Source organism: Schistocerca nitens, chromosome 5 (genome assembly GCF_023898315.1).
Source record: "Schistocerca nitens isolate TAMUIC-IGC-003100 chromosome 5, iqSchNite1.1, whole genome shotgun sequence".
Classification (NCBI taxonomy): domain Eukaryota; kingdom Metazoa; phylum Arthropoda; class Insecta; order Orthoptera; family Acrididae; genus Schistocerca; species Schistocerca nitens.
In genome coordinates, this window is record NC_064618.1 from 553,018,700 (window position 1) to 553,034,787 (window position 16,088).

At 39.1% G+C, this 16,088-nt stretch overlaps 1 pseudogene; it reads right to left on the reverse strand.

The window, feature by feature from the left end:
• Positions 1 to 11,001: 11,001 nt before the first annotated feature.
• LOC126261411 (5S ribosomal RNA) lies at positions 11,002 to 11,118 on the reverse strand (annotated as a pseudogene).
• Between the last annotated feature and the right edge of the window lie 4,970 nt (positions 11,119 to 16,088).

Sequence of the window (16,088 nt, forward strand, 5' to 3'; positions counted from 1 at the left end):
AACCTGTAGTATCACGTAAAGTAACCTCAGAAGCGAAATGATTGACATTACAAAATCTGCACTGTAAATTCATCAGGCCAAAATTATAACTATTAAAATTATTTGGAATTACATTCAGAACACAGTTAAATGAATCTCTCAAAACAACAATAGAATTATCACTATCAATGTCCACATTATTCCTATTACTTTGTCTAGACAGAAATTGCGTTTTTCTAGCTCTTTGTCTTTCAGCCCCACCAATTAGCGTTCATCTTCGAGGCATAGCTTAAACAAATACAATTTCAGTATAATAAAAGAAAACTCATCTACTCAAAATGAACACACTGAAAACCAGAAACTTACTTTAGATTTTGTGATAGCGATGGCAAATGAACATAAAGTTAGTTCCATAAAATCTTAGACAAGAGTATGCGAAAAAACGACGCCAATAAACGACGTTATGTACAGTCTGCATTGCCCCCAAAGGTCTCTTCACTACAATGCTTTGTTTTCCATTGCTGACAGTATCAACGATTTAGCAATTGTGTCATTGTAGCTGCCCAGTATGTGTGTGTTACTTCAAATGAACCATCTGTGACATATCAACATGAACGTCCATACCAAGAAATTTCATTCCATCTTAGCACCTGATCAATATGTGGTGGTAGCAGTATGAAAGACAGAGCAAGAGTTTTTTCATATGTGAGTGTGTGTGTTGTCCGTAAAATAAATAATTAAATGGCTAAAATTGCATATTTATGCATGTGGAAAATAATTTAAAGTGATAATACAATTGCGTTATTAGAAAATGTTATGTGCTTGTACGAATCTTTTGGCTATCAGACTACTTCTCTTACATTTCAATTGTAGATGCAGGCAGCGGACTCCAAGTACACCAGGGGGTGTCATAATTAAGAAAATCCTCCGTACTTGGTTTCAATTCACTTCAATAAACAATAATTAATACTGGTATCATTATTTTTCCCTTATTTCGAAACATGTATGATACAAACACTCATAGTCCGCCACTTGAATAAAAAATAATACTAGCATCAATTTTTTTTTATATCGAAACATCTTTGATACAATCACTCGTAGCCCGTCATCCTCCACACGGCACTTCGTAACAGAACTTCTACATGCAAGAGAGTGTGAATAACAAAATCATGTACAAAAAATGAATGATGGTTTTTCATTTGTCTGCGCCTTACCGTGCATTCATAATTAACGTCGTTGCCAACCTTGTGGTCGATCGGTGTTTCATTTTTGTTTTTAATAAATTTTAACTTTACGATATCCTGTGGGTCTTTCATCATGTAGGCCTACCTACACAGTATTTGTGTACTTTCTTTTGCCTCTCTTAACGGCTATGTACACATATGGTTTTTTTGTGCACATCTATGCCAAAGTATCTTTCGAACTATGCAAGTTTCATTGGCCTCCCTGTGTAAGTGATATTAAGAATAGGTGCTTCAATTTTCGACATTCACGTTTTAATATTATGATTAGCGAAAACTGTCGGCATGTGGATAGACGCAGAACTTCGTAGATTTTCGTAACTCGGGTTTCCACAAAATCGTAACTTGTTAAGGTTCATAATCGAAAAAAACTCTTTCATGCACGTATGTTGATCGAAACAGTGATATCGCATTTGCAACCTTATTATGGAGATGTGGAACTCTTCCCGAGGAAAACAACTTAATTATTTTTTTAAAGATGAATTATATTGTAGATCGACCAATTCCATCTGTATATGCAAGGAGCGCTAATATCTGAATTGTTTTTGTTATGTTTCCTCACGCTTTGAATTATTTTTCATATCAAAGAAATAATTTAAATGCCAAGGAGGAGCAGAGAGACTTTTTCAGACAATTTATAGTGTGCTGTGTATTTGTGTTCTTAACTGGAAAGAGAATTGCTGCAGACAGTATATGCTCAGATTAATCTCGGTATGGAAACGAACCTGCAGATTTATAATACATTTCAGAGATTACCTTTTAGGACAACTTAAGAACAAATTATTTTCAATTTCTGCCGTCTGCTGACAGATAGGACAAACAATGATAATATCTGTTATTTTGCTTGCTAAATACGTGTGTTCGCTAATAGCATGCATTGCTGAAAAGACGCACATGGGAAAGGGAAACAATGTCACCTCTGAATTTACCGTTTCAGAGATTTGGGGGTCATTACGCCCATGCAACTTTAAGTTTCCTTGCACAGTAATACGTGGACCATCAAAAGATCGTGTTCGACGGTGTTCGTGGGTGCATTACATGTTGAGGGTATGTCCAGAATCATTACTCACACTGAATCTGTTCTCGTTTGAGGACGCGACCCCACTCGTCGTCAGTCCAATCCCACGCTCTTGGCACCATCGTTAGTGATGCAGTCCTCTTAAATATGGCTCCAAATGCAGCCACTGTATGAGGTGGATCCTTTCTTGCCTCCTGCAAAATGTAGCAGTTTGTGCCACGGTAGTTGACAGTGACACGGTGGCTGCATGGTGAAATTAATGTGTTATGCTGTGAAACTTCGTGGCACATTAAAACTGTGCCGGACCGAGACTCGAACTCGGGCCCTTGGCTTTCGCGAGCAATTCCTCTACCTACTGAGCTACCCAGGCACGATTCACGACCCGTTCTCATAGCATTAATTCCGCCAGTACCTCGTCTCCAACCTCTCAAACTTCATAGAAGCTTTCCTGTGAACCTTGCAGAACTAGTACTCCTGGGAGAAAGGAAATTGCGGAGAGATGAGATGGTTTCAGAATGACATTTTCTCTCTGCAGCGGAGTGCGTACTGATATGAAACTTCTTGGCAGATTAAAACTGTGTGCCAAACCGAGACTCGAACTCGGGACCTTTGCATTTCGCGGGCAAGTGCTCTACCGACCTTTTTAATTTCATTTTGTTCCATATTGTTCGTTGAATTTGTTCGGGGCGGACATCCGATGACAACCGCTCAGGTTCTTCGTATATCCGTTCACTCAGTTTTTTTTTTTTTGTTTATTACAAAGGACAGCTAACACTCTGACCGAACACGTTGAGTTACCCGTGCCGGCATCCGACTGAGCAACCAAAGCACGACTCACGACCCGTCCTCACAGCTCAAATTCTGCCAGTACCTCGTCTCCAACTTCCCAAACTTCACAGAAGCTCTCTTCCGAACCCTGCAGAACTAGCACTCCTGGAGGAAAGGATATTGCGGAAACATGGCGTAGCCACAGCCAGGGGGGTGTTTCCAGAAGGAAATTTTCTCTCTGCAGCGGAGTGTCCGCTGATACTAAACTTCCTGGCACATTGAAACTTCGAGTCTCAGTCCGGCACACAGTTTTAATCTGCCAGGAAGTTTCAAATCTTCGCACATTACGCTGCAGAGAGAAAATTCCGTTCTGGATGTTAGGATATGTTATCTACTTCGTCCTTAAGTTCTGCACAGTAGACAAAGTAGTGAAGCCGCTATTCAATCTATGTCACACGAAAATATGTCATCCAACACTTTGTGAAACTACCAACACGCGCCACTGAGGGGAAATAGTGTGTATGCGACTACACAATTCTTGAAAAATAGCGAAGATATATACAACGACTGATAAGATCACATTAACTATAGATACTGTCAATATTAAAGATGATGAAGGGAGGTGATTTTGAATTCTAAATGAACTTTATGTAGAAGGAGATATACCTACATGTTACTCCATATTTGGGGACCGGGGGGGGGGGGGGGGGGGAGGCATTGGACACGAAGCAAGATTATGAACACATCAGCCATCTCCAAAAGGTAAGAATCAAAATAATTCTGCACATGTACTGACAGCATATTATGAACAGAAATCAGAGAACCAGAAATGAAACCATAAAAAAGATACATATAACAACAAGACATTGAAAAAGTAGGATGTGTTATTAGAATATCAGGTACAAAGACAGCTTAAAAAACTAGCAGTTTGGTAGAGCAAACTTCTGACGTCTCGTGTCTACCCATTAAGCTATCATAACTGTTAAGAGATATATTAGGCAATGACTAGTAGAACTTTAGACATACTACACGAAGAACACATCAGATCATGAAAGTACAAAACATTCCATTTGACACCAGTGAAACTTTTAAAGCAAATCCATGACTAACCCAAAAAAATCACATATGGAAATAATCAGAGCGGATAATAACATACACATCACTTCTTTGGAAATCTACAATACGTAAACTGATTAAGTCAAAACCAAACACATTTCACGTTAGGTAAGTCACATGTGTATAGAGACAAACGTCTCCTTCACAACAAACTCACAGTGTATTCCGACTGCTGTGAGCTAAATAGACTTAAATGTAACCCACTAAAGGTGTAATCTTCTTCTAGAAAGCAGCAAATCTCTAGTAACTAAAATTACTTACTGCTGCTTTTAGTTATCTACCTTCTACAGTGGTTACAAAAGTAAAATGTTAGCACCTGTTCACACAATAGATTTCCACAGTTCTACTGGTGAATGTCACAGGATTACATCGATAACTTGTCATGGCCCACAATGTACTCATAAATCAATTACCTGCTCGACGTTCAGTATTTAGCATTTCTCTATAGAGATTTGGAGAGCAGTGAGGTAGATAGCAGATTACGGCAATTTTTTAGACTTGTGCCTCGCTTATGTGTGCATTTATTGTAGCCTGGTGCATGCATTTTGATAAAAATTACAAATGCTAAACCTACGAATTTAATCGAACTACGCTGCACTCTTACGCCTGAAAGTTATACTCCGTATCAAATTCTTGCCACATAACTACATTTGCCTATCTATTGATACAAATAAGCCGGCCGTTGTGGTCGATCGCCAGCACGGTAGCTCAGCGTGTTCGGTCAGAGGGTTTAGCTACCCTCTGTAATAAAAACAAACTGAGTGAACGGATCAACGAACACCCTGAACGGGTGTCATCGGTAGTTAGGTTTAAGTAGCTTTAAGTCCTAGGGGACTGATGACCTCAGATGTTAAGTCCCATAGTGGTCAGAGCCATTTGAACCATTTTGATATAAATAAATTCTTTAAAAAAGGAGTGATCTTATCGCAGAACTGTTGCTACTTCAAGTTGTGGGGTTACCTCAGTTTTTTTAATCAGCCATGTATTGGCTTTTACAGCTCCTTGTTTACCTTAGCATCTCCACTGACTCTCTCATTGTCCCACAGCATGTTATTTTACAATTTAACTATGGTCCTACTCCTAGTCAACTGGTAACTGTGTCATACGAAAAAATAAATTAAATATTGTATAACAGGGTCGCTACTAGACTTTTAACATCTAGAAGACAAAGAGTAAGTATTGGTGCTCTTCATTCTGCTCCGGAGCTGCACGATGGTACCTGCGTAGCATGAAGCACAATAAGCTCAATAAACATTCATCGGCAACATAACTGAAATGATTACATTACCACAATTCGACAAAAAAAAAATCTTAGAAACAAATAAACAATAAAACAGGTAAATAAATAGCGATAGACTGTCTACACAGCTAATCCTAAGTACTCATCCGTGTGTGGTACAGCAGTTCCATGGAATTTTTACTCAATCAGTCTCATGGAAAACCGAGAGCACGTCCTTCCTCTATCATATCGAAGCCAAGACTAAGGCCCCCCATATTGGTTTTAGTAATGTGGAGTCCGAATCACAATTAACTGCAGGATTTTGAATTGAACTAATCGGCTTTTACAAGGTTCGTCACCGCAAGTACGGCCACTCTCTTTTTTTTAAATACTGAGTTATTATTTAATATTAATAAACTATACATCTCCCTTTAATAAAGTATTTTCATTTCAGAAATTTCTTATTACTTCAGGCTGCGCACTGTGCTAATAATTGGTAATTTAGGAGCTCCTATTCTGTGCAATGGCCTCTTCCCATGGTTTGTCTGTTCATTAAAAAACTTACTCTTCTCAAAAGATTGGAAAAGAGGGGGGGAGGGGGCAGGGGATAAGAGTAACTTCTGGTAGGCTCCTTCAAGGATACAAGCGTCAGACGCTAACCTTTGAGCATTGAAAGAACAGCTCAAGATTGCAGCTTTATTGCAAAATTTTGCCATCTCGTTCCATTACAATATATATATATATATATATATATATATATATATATATATATATATATATATATATATATATATATATATTCGGTGGCTGGAAATTTAAAAATTTGTACTGTGTTTTACTCTTTGTAATACTAAAGCTACCATATACAAATGGGTACTATTCTTTGTTCTATTTCACCTCTATTTTCTGTACTGGCTTTCCATACGCGCTACTTGGCAAGTCTGTGCTGTCATATGTTGCTCGTTTGTGTAATTTTTTGTAAATTATCGTATTCATATTTTGTTTACTGTTCTGCATGTAGAATCACTTGTTATGAAAGTATAGAAATGCATACTTCTGCTTGCTTTTTTATAGCCAAGGAAATACGTACGGTGTCTACTGTTTGTTACATTTACCTTACCAGATATTCCAGCAACGGATTTCCAACGATACCTCTTACAAGCACAAGGAAGGAGCATATGAAAGTGGACAACTGTCCACTCAATGTACAAGAAGGATGAATCAGAAGTTCTATGCTACACCTGACAGGCAGACCCAGAATGATTTCTTTCTTAATTACACAATCACGGAGACAATAAGGCGGAGAAGATCATAGGAAGGACTCAAGAGTAGGAAGGTAACTACTAAATATTTCATTCCAGAACTACATAATGGGCGACCTCAGAGACTCGGGGTCGGTGAAAAAGTACTCGTTGAAGTACTGAGGTATGGCAAGATCCTGTTAAGAATCTGTGAACACAGTTTCTGGAGACTGAAATAACTCCCAAGGACGAGAGACGTGGTCACTCGAGATCTCGCACTTATGCTGATTACAAGGAGGGCTATGAAACAGTTTACTGAATCACTAAAATCAAATGTGAAATACCACTGTTAGGGAACAAATATTCACAAGCAATATTTAAATAGTGACCTTTCAGTTTCGAAATTATACAAAATGTAAAACGAAAATCTGACAAACTTCTGCAAATGAACCATGAATGCTTTCGAAATGTATTTGATAATGATTGTAATATTGGTTTTGGATCTGCTTTGCTTATGGTTCAAAAAGCATCTAAAGCAGACATGAGATCCCAAGGAGAAAAACAAGTTGAAGGCCAAACTTGTCATACACAAGCTGAAAGCAGACGTCTTATACAATCAACTTTGTCGTGAAACAGAAGGGGAGAGAATAATGAGCTTTGATTGCCAAAATAATCTGATCCACCCTAAGCTTCCTATTATTTAAGACAACTTTATTTTTACAATTTCATTGTTAGTGAGGGACACTCACATGGTTCCCAGAACAAGGACAACGCATTTTGCTGTACATGGTTAGAATTTCATCGACTGTGCCATAAAAAATCTAGAAAATATCCATAGCCGACGGTTGTGGAGGACAAAATAAAAATTTAAGGTATTATTGGCGTACTATGTACTTGTTTTGCTTAAAATTTCCCACAAAACGTGAAACACGTCAAATTTATTTTTCCAGCTGTCAACTATTCATAAATTCCTCTCTGTCGTACATTTGGCCGCATTGAAAAGAAAGTACGTTCAAAATGCACATCCTTAACCCCAGTCATTATTACGACATTACCGGAAACTTTGTGACTATCTACAAACTTGGATCAGATGTACATGTTGCTGACCGGAAGACATCTCTTAAAGATGCCAGGAATCCATCCTCTGCATGGCACATTTAGTTTAACCTTTCAAAAAGTATATTAATTAAAAAGAAAGGTCAGAGCACTATAATTCTGGAATAAGATTTGGTAAAAGTTTCTGCAAGAAGGGTAAATCCTGTATGGAAGTAAAACCAGCAGAGGTACGAAAAAGTGTTATGGTAAAACCAGAAAAAATCCAAGATGTAACAGTCATTTTACACAACCACCATGGGCCAGGTTGGATGGACATTAATGAACTTTTATTCTATAAGAATGTCGTCAAACAGCAATCTGGAGCTGTCAGAGAGCCATATAATGAGGATGAAGAGCAGATCAGTATTTGATGTAAAGAAGTAGTGATCTCATAATGTTGTGCTATTTTAATATAAAATGATGATGGTAATTCAAAGAAATGTGTGTGAATTCTTAAGGGACCAAACTGCTGAGGTCATCGGTCCCTAGACTTACACGCTACTTAAATTAACTTAAACGAAATTATGCTAAGAACAACACACACACCCATGCCCGAGGGAGGACTCGAACCTCCAGCGGGAGGGGCCGCGCAATCCGTGACATGGCGCCTGAGACCTCACGACCACTACGCGCCGTTGATGGCAATTGTTCAGAAAATTAATCAGTAGGTATGTACTATGTTATTCCTTCTAGAGATCGCTAATCATTTTGTAACAGGAATAAATATTATGAAATGTGTATGCTATTTTTCATTTGAACCCATCATTTTAAAATCAAAACAGCTCCAGAAACATTTATGTCAACATTAAAGTTCCAAAAGTCGTTATGTTCAAAGTAAAATATTTATTTTTAATACAAATATTGTGGTGTGATTTATGGGAAGTATAAATACAAATCCTGACTATAAAAGAAAATTCTAATAAATAAAGAATAACAATAAAAAACAAAAAAACTGAGTGACAGTTTTTCGTCGTTTCTGAAAATTGTTGTTACATGAAGATAACGGACTTGGAAACGGTCGACTAAAATTTGTTCTTACTACTAAGTTTCATTTACTGTGATATTGTTCCTTTGTGAGTAAATCGGCTTTGTGGATCATGGTTGCAGAGACTTTCGCTCACTTAAATAACAATTTCATGAAAAACATTTTACAAAATTTGTTTGCTTTGTTTTTGTACAATTTGGTGTGCATTATTTCGGAGGGGAAAATTTATACGATTTTTGTGTCTCGTTGTGCGATTTCATACTGACGAAGTTCAGAGCTTAAATCATTCCGGGTTGATTGCATTCAATAATTAACTTTGTCAGTGGGAATTAGAGTGTAGCTGCACTACCATGATTGGACTTTTGGACAAACAACATTTACTTTTGAGGCAGTTTAGTGTTACCTTAGCACGATCTTCCTTTTGTTACTCGAACTGCATTTTAATGCAATTTTCAATAGAAAATTCAAAATTAATTTATATCGTACTTTATACATTGTCTGAGAGGTGTTCCGCTACAGTAATTACCAGAACAGCAAGAAACAGAACACCTGTTTACCTTTCTAAATATTGACACTCATCTACAAACGACAGTATACACCTCAGAGGCTACTTCGCGGAACAAGTGAACAGAATGATTTAGCAAACGGTTTAAAGCTTTAACAAACACTCCTATTTAATTGTCGTCTATCCGCGTGTTGCTGATACTCGTCTTTATCGTCAGCCTCTGTTAGCTACAAGTGATGTAACCTCAAACTAACGCTGTGTTATCAACCGGGAATTACTACTTTTACGAAAATCTAAGCTGTAAGTACTGATAAGCGGCTATAACTACTACTTCGACATACAGCTGTGGAGATTTGTTCGTCAAGTCATCTTTTTATAAGTAGAATTTCTGCGAGTCACTCTCACAACAGCGACAGCATGAAATGACATGACATTTCTTGAAAATTAAAAAGGCCTGGCGGAATGTAAACAACTGGATGAAAATGGCGAACTTGATCAGCAAAATCCGGACAGATGGGAACGCTGTCAGTAAAGTAGTGGACCCGTGACAAGCTAGACTGGCATAAGTGGTTTCTAATATGTCATAGGCAAACGCAATCAGCTCATTAATATTCATACTGTATATCAAGTAAGTACATTGTTTGAGGCACTTAGAACAGCAGATAGTGTAGATGCAATTACAGACTTTTCGCAGATGATGAACGAATCTATAAGCAGATTCCATTCTGTCAAAATTGTATTCACGTTTTCACTTAACACTTCCGGGCTGAGAGAGGCCATTGAGATTGCCAAGCACTCCAATAATTTTAATAGAAAAGATGAAGGCATTAAGCTGGGTAAGATATGGATGTCAACATTGCAGCAACAGCGTGACAATCGATTAATTTCAGTTGAGAAAGTTGGCAATATCAGAGATCATAGCACAGCCGACGTCGCGTGATTGACAGCGGCGCCTTCTGGATGGCTTGTATATACGGCGCTCACTCGCGCTCTCGTTGCAGTTCACCCATTGTCCTCGGAGGATGCCTTCCACAGCCGAAGGCGAAACGTCAGGGGAGAGTTTGATGTATGGACCACGGCATCTCAACCCGGAAGTGTTAAATGATGACAACACCTGCCGTGAAAGCCTTCATTCTATGATCAAACGCCTCTACGGGAAGGGTTGTCAGGATGTGTCAGCATCGGTTCGGCGGTCCGACAGCATGCGCAAGAAGAAGTCACAACAAGTGTGTTCACACACCTTCCTGTTACGCTGCAGCGACACTTCAACCGTTCCGAATTTCTGCAAGTGAAGAGGACGTTCCGCTCGGCACAAGCTCATCGAATTTACAGCCGTATGGAATCAGCAATGTTACGAGAGAGAGTTCACAAGACGCGGCGAGCACTGGCGGAAACCAAAAATAAGCTATTTCAACGTCATATGCTCATTAGTAATTCCATGCAGTATGACGATTAGAATAAGATTGGCAATCTTACATTTAGAACTATGGAAATAAGTGCAGAAATATCAGTGATTAGACAAAAGAGGAAATTCGATAGCTTAAAGAAGATCACGTCAGGAGGCACAAGAGAGAATAACGCTCGGACAGTTATTAACCTGTCAGACAAAGTCTTGACTGTATATGAAGTGAAGCACTCCGTCTTCAGGCCACAAGTGGCCCATCGGGACCATACGACCGCCGTGTCATCCTCAGTTGAGGATGCGGATAGGAGGGGCGTGTGGTCAGCACACCGCTCTCCCGGTCGTTATGATGGTTTTCTTTGACCGGAACCGCTACTATTCGGTCGAGTAGCTCCTCAATTGGCATCACGAGGCTGAGTGCACCCCGAAAAATGGCAACAGCGCATGGCGGCTGGATGGTCACCCATCCAAGTGCCGGCCACACCCGACAGCGCTTAACTTCGGTGATCTGACGGGAACCGGTGTATCCACTGCGGCAAGGCCGTTGCCAGATGAAGTGAAGAAGGGTGGAAATTTTGCATTGACGCCCGGAATGGTTCCCACGGAAGATATCGTGGCTAATGTTGAGGCAGGTCTCCGTCAGCTGTCACAGCAGTCCGCTGATGTTATAAGAATGGAAACAGCTAGAATTTTGCGCACATGTAAGCCATCTAATAGTAATCTATCACAGGCACAGAGGAAGGCACTGAGGGACATTAACGCAGATGAAAACATCATAGTGCTTTCTGCAGATAAGGGCAACGCTACTGTCGTAATGAAGAGTAAAGATTATCATGAAAAAATCATGGACATTTTGGATCCCAACCATTACAAACAACTTCAGAAGGATCCGACATCGAAGTGTTAAGTGATGACAACACTTGCCGTGAAAGCCTTCATTCTATGTAGTCACGTTTGGTGGAGTTGTGAGAAAAAAATTAACCTATAGGACAAACAATCCTGTCGGAGGAACATCCGTAAGTGAGCATTATACCAGAGGTTGAAAATACCGCTACAGTTGTAAGGTTCTTTTAATTAGAACACGACCACTTTCGGGCTATTATACTTCCATCTTCAGGTGTCTAACTTGGTGCTGTGATCCCGAGCGCCGCCGTGGACGAGTACAAGGCGAAACCGGTCGTGTTCTACATAAAAGAACCTTGCAATTGCAGCGGTATTTTCAACCTCTGGTAACCTACAGGAAACATTGTCATCTATCTTTTAACATAGAGAATACTATTCTATAAAACATATACATTTATTGACACAATAATGCGTCATAGCTGGGGTCAGTCATGTCATGGAAACACCTGGGAGTAAAAATGGGGGGAGCCAAGAAATAGAAAGATCACGTAGGCTTCGTTGCAGGTAATTTTCAAGAAATTACTGGATTCTGAAAACTGTAGCTTGTCTACGAAAGATAAAAAATGTAGTGACGAAAATCGTTCAGAATGACAAGGGAAGTAGAGCAAATGCCGCTCGCGTCATTTCATATAAAGTAGGTTACTTGTAGGAATCAGTCAGATTTGAATCAAATTTCGCTCAAATGTTCCCTGCAGAATAAAGTTCCTCTTTTCTTCTTTATTTTTATGTCGTTACGAAGAGGTAGTGTTTTTTTGACTAGAAGATAAGTGGTTTGTGTTGGAGACATTCTGGACAAGCATTAAAAATTGAACTTCAAAATATTACTGTCAAACACTCTCAGACTGTGGTTACATTTAATATTTGAAAGGTTTTTGCTGTTTTTAGGTACTGCAACTCAGTGTATTTTCTAATATTTTTACTTTTTACTTGTGTCATATCATAACCAAGAAATTATTAAGATACTGGAAATAATTAAAAAATGGCAATAAACTACCACTCCTTTAGATACTGGACCCATCCACAAATATTCGTTACCAGGTCATCTCCTTGGGAATGCTACAAGTTTCGATTTGAAACCACCTTAAATTTGGCCTAAATTGTCGTAGAACTCACACGACATTTTGTAGCCCTCTATTGAAGGCCTTGTGAAATCTTGAATGTCTTTCATTTTGATCTCAAATTTATTACAATTTATTTTTACCTTATAAGGAACATCTGTCGAATAATTTTATTCAAATTACACATGATCGGATCTGTGACGTTGGTCCATTGCATTGGAGGGGGGGGGGGGGGCAATTCGAAGCGAGACTCATCACTGAAGACAATTCTACTCCAGTCAAAGAGATCCCAGGCCAGTGACATGTCTGGAGACGCCCCTGACTGCGTTGGGATACCGACGTGACTGTCGTTCGCAGTACGGCCCGGCAGCCAGAAGAGATAGTCTGGGGTGCCATTTCTTTTCATGGCAGGGCCACTTTGGTTTTCATCCGCGGCACCCTTACAGCACAGCTGTACGCTGATGATATTCTACGCTCAATTTTGTCGCACTCCACGGCAAGCCGTCCTGGACTTACATTCCAGCAAGATAATACCCACCGGCACACGGCAGGAGTTTCTACTACTTGTCTTAGGTGTGCACACATTGCCTACCGCTGTAGTTACTGATTACAGCATCGAATTTAAGATCTAACGCGCAAAATTGGATAGATTTTGGCGCGATATCCCTCAGGAGGACATCCAACAACTCTATCAAGTAATGCCAAGCAGAACAACTGCTTGGATAAGGGGCAGATGTGGGCAAACGTGTTAGTAACTTGCTCAATTTGTGAACCACTTTTTCTTGAATATATCATGCAATTTTTCTGGAACTGTTTGGTTGTATATACATGTACATCACATCTATCAATTTCCGCCCCGTTAGGATAATTCGTTCACGGTGGTCGCTTTCTCTCTCTTTTTCTCTTTTTTTATCTAAGAGTGTAGTTCCGTACCAGTGAGCAGTTTATGTCTCTGTATTCCTTCTCTGCTATCTTTTATTTTCATATAAGAAAGAATCATTATTCTTCAGTAGTGACTAGAGGACACAGGCAACCTGTTGTATAACCTATGTTGAAATTAAACATGTACCACGAACGCCCCTACGGATCTAGTAAAACAGATGCGTTTGAAACACGAGCAGCCGTTGGATGGAGTGCCACTGATAACACCTCACAGTATGATTGGAATCCTGACACCGAGCTTTCCTTTGTTACTCGCTCGCAGTACTAAGCGATCGCGAGCAGATCAGTTGTTGAAATGTTGTGCGCATTACTGGAATGTTCGTCTTGGCTTGACAATTTAAAGCACATATCCTAGCAATCACGCCAAGAAAACCTCAGATATAGTGGAATAACGGTTTTGGGCTGTAAAGTGGTGAACGGTATGAAACCGAATAGCTCTGTGAATACGGTGCTTACTGTAACGAGGGTCGACACTAAAAATAACACAAAATGTTACTAATACTGAGATGACGGACCAACTGAGGAGGTCACATAGGACTTCATCAGTTAATGAAGAGAAATATTAAATGTGAAACTGATACATGACTGTTTAGAAATGAATTATGTCGCTTAAAGAAATCAAGGAAAACTGCGAGAGGTATATTGAAAAAATACATGACGATACTCTGAAAAAAATGCGGAAAATTTCATGTTGGATTTGTGTCAGAATAACTGATATTTTCTTAATACATTGTCTGACGTATCATTGCATCCAAGATCACTAATTCGACAAGGCAGTACTAAAATACAGGATCATTCATGGGGATTTCGTTTTTCACAGTTTCCTTACAATACTACATGCAGATCCTACGATTTTATTTCTTTTAGTGAATGACTGGTTCTTTTCCCATACTTTTTCCAAAGCTAGTCTCCGTCTCCGGTGTTGCTGCAGTCAACAAACATTAATCCGTTAAATGAATGGAATCTTATGTGTTCACCAACACTGTGTACGCCATTGTCGACACATAGCCAGGTTCAACTCTGCCTATCAAAGAAATGACCACCGGTCTGACTGCTTCAGCGTGTTAATCTTACAGACCATATCATATCCGGGCCTGAGAGCTGCCCACATGGCGAGCGCGGTCACCGCGGTCGAGTGGATCGCCAATGGCTGCTAAGTATAACGTTTGGGCAGTGTACACACGAACTTCCTGAAAGTAGCTTTACTCACAACAGCAGTTTTCTCTTGAAACCCTAGTTCGGGTCAATACTTCGGTAATCATGGAAACAAAGTTATGTTCAATACACTCAGATGCCTCGTCAGGTCAATTTGAAAGGCAAGATCTAATATTCATTGAGTGTTTTCAAGCTGCTTTACTCGCTTTCCTTTGATATCCACGAACTGCACTATGTCCTTGCACGAGAGAAAAAAAGTCGAAAATTCCTCTACTCAACCAGAGTAAATGAGGCGCTACGCTATCTTCACAGTTGACTTCTGCCAGGAAGAGTTTGAACTGCCGTCTCCCCAACTGTACAAGCTGACAAGCTGAGTATTTTAATTGTCTTTACAATGACGTCCACGACACCATTTACTTTGGTACATTTTGCCAACAGATTAACGCGATATAGAACGTACTGTATTGCTGATAATTGATGCTGGATACCAACTTCCTTCGTTTTTCCCTTATCAGAGCAACGAAATAGGTCAAGGTCATGCATGTCGATTACGTTTTGTAAGTTATAAAATATGCCATTGGCCATATACGTGTCACGCATTGGCGCAAAATCAAGAACTTGCTCAATGACGTTGAATTTAGCATCAACCATCTCAGAAACATGGCAAGTTGAGCAGCATCAGCTATATCAGTACTTTGGTCCAAAGCGAGAGAGAAAAATCAAATCTTTATTCTTGACATCCAACAGCACTGTTACGACGATGTCCCTTTCTTCAGTATGTGTGGAATTGTTTCAAAAAGAGAAATTTTAGCTAGACGGAAAATTCTCCAACGTTTGAAGAACGCATTGCTTTCGCTGTTTTACACGCTATATGATAACTCAGTTTCATAACATCAATATGCATTGCATGATCCTGCACATATGTTTCAAGGATGGGTAAAATTAAGGGAAAATCACTTAATATATTATCAAAAACAATTATAATTTTAAAAAATGACAGATGAAGTTCAGATGTTTTGGAATACCGTTTACTTTTGTAGTTGTATCTCAAAATTTAACTCATTCTTAGATCTCGAACACACATCAACTTTTTGGCAATATGTATTTGTATTTATCTTAATAGAACTTAAAAAAGAAGTTACCGACAAGAATTTTTTTTTAAAATTCGCACTTAGAACTTAATATGGAATGTCAGGAAACATGGAATAAGATGCTAAAAAAAAAAGCAGATAATGATGTACATTTGGGGAAAAACATATTTAATGTACACAAAATACAATTCTGAGATATCTCTTATATTCTTAAAATACTATATTCTTATTAAGTGTTACTTGCCACTAACACAAAAAATTATTTTATTCGACAACAAATCTATTAAGTTAACTAACTTCAAAACAATGTTCTGAAACGATTATTAATTGTGTTATAGAGCTGATTCGTTTTACATTCAGGCATTTATAG